This window comes from Oryx dammah, unplaced genomic scaffold, assembly GCF_014754425.2.
Source record: "Oryx dammah isolate SB20612 unplaced genomic scaffold, SCBI_Odam_1.1 HiC_scaffold_26, whole genome shotgun sequence".
Taxonomy (NCBI): Eukaryota; Metazoa; Chordata; class Mammalia; order Artiodactyla; family Bovidae; genus Oryx; species Oryx dammah.
In genome coordinates this window covers 65627764-65629841 of record NW_024070210.1, presented here as the reverse complement: position 1 = coordinate 65629841, position 2078 = coordinate 65627764, and positions in this window count along the sequence as shown.

Sequence of the window (2078 nt, the reverse complement as noted above, 5' to 3'; positions counted from 1 at the left end):
ACTCTTAACTTTAGTACATGATAATATGCATGTGCTACTTATTTTAGGAAATATCAGGGATAGAAAAGAGTCCCTGATCTTGAACCTCTGATGTAATTTTGGGGCTTCTCTGTGTCGAGACCAGTGTTTTTCAAAATGAGACCATCCCATACTCAAGGAAATCACCCATGGGTGTGTTAAAAATGCAAATTCCTTGGTCTCACCTACTGAATCAGACTGCATTTTAATAAGCTCCTAGTTGATTCTCAGTTAACTCAAGAACTGCTATCCTAGATTGGAGCAGGGATGGCGTCTTGTTCACCTTTGTTTCCTCAGTGCCTGGTTCATGTGCTCAGTTGAATATTTTTGTTGTTGATGTTGTTTTTGGTGGCTTGTGGGGTCTTAGTTCCCTGCCCAGGGATTGAACCCAAGCCTTTGGCAGTGAAATCTCAGAGTCCTAATTACTGAAATGCCAGGGAATTCCCTCAATTGAAAGTTTGACATGTGAATGTGTAAATCTTGGAATCCTGTGGTACTAAATAAGCCACAGGTTTGACTTTTGATAAACATTTTAAGTAATAGGATTTACTTATATTAGTGGTTTCATTGTGTGTTATATCTTTTGTCATAGGGGTCTCAAGTAACAAGTAGTTAATCATACTAAAAGCCAAAGTTGACAAATAAATTAACTTATAAAAATAACTTTTCTTTTCTGGCTGTGCCACATGGGATTGAACCCACACCCCCTGTAGTGGAAGCTTGGAGTTCCAACCACTGAACCACCAGGGAAGCCCCTTCTAAAAATAATTTTAAAGACAAAAGTTATCCCAATGGTCACATCCTTTTCACTGCCTGGCATTTTGACATGCTTTTCATGAGTGCTTTTTTGAGTACAGAGGACACTTCAGGGTATGTATTTATCAAGTATAGGCAGCATCTGTTATGTGTGCTGAGGTAGGAAAAAGTTATGAACCATGCAGCTATACTGAGCAAGGCCAGAGAGAAGGCTGATTTTCAGCATCCTAAGACCATTTCTCACTCACCAGAAAGGAACAATTAAATACAAGGAAGCCCAGGTTTCCCATTTAATAAGCATTCAAAATGTACAGCATGTACAGCTTAGTTACACCTATAGTCATTTAATCTCTGACAAAGGAGGCAAGAATCAACAATAGAGAAGAGTTTCTTCAGCAAGTGGTGTTGGGGAAGCTGGACAGCCACGTGCAAATCAGTGAAGTTATAACACTCCCTCATACCATAAGCAAAAATTAACTCAAAATGACTTAAAGACTTAAATATAAGACATGACACCATAAGACTCCCAGAAGAGAACATAGGCAAAACATTCTCTGAAATAAATCTAACCAAAGTCTTCTTAGATCAGCCTCCCCCCACCCCCAAAAGAAAGATCAGCCTCCCAAGGCAACAGAAACAAAATAAAAAATAAACAAACAGGACCCAAATTTACAATCTTTTGCAGAGCAAAGGAAACACGCACAAAGTGAAAAACAACCTACAGACTGGGAGAAAATATTGGCAAATTATGCAACTGACAAGGACTTAATTTCCAAAATATATAAACAGCACATATAAACTTGATAACAAAACCCAAATGACCCAGTCAAAAAATGGGCAGAAGACCTAAACAGACATTTTTCCAAAGAAGACACAGAGACGGCCAATAGGCACATGAAAAGATGCTCACCACTGCTAATCATTACAGAAAAGCAAATCAAGCTATCACCTCACACCAGTTAGAATCTTATGTGCATACATGCTCACTCACTCAGTCGTGTCTGACTCTTTTGTGACCCCATGGACTGTAGCCTGCCAGGTTTCTCTGTCCGTGGGATTCTCCAGGCAGGAATACTGGAATGGGTTGTCATTTCCTCCTCCAGGGGATCTTCCCAGTGTAGGGATTGAACCCGTCTCTCCAGTATTAGCAGGCAGATTCTTTATCAATGAGACACCCAGAAAGCCCCACCATTTTAAAACGGCCATCATTAAAAAGTCTACAAATACCAGGGAATTCCCTGGCGATCCAGTGGTTGGGACTTGGCGCTCTCACTGCCAGGCCCCAGGTTTGATCCTTGGTCAGG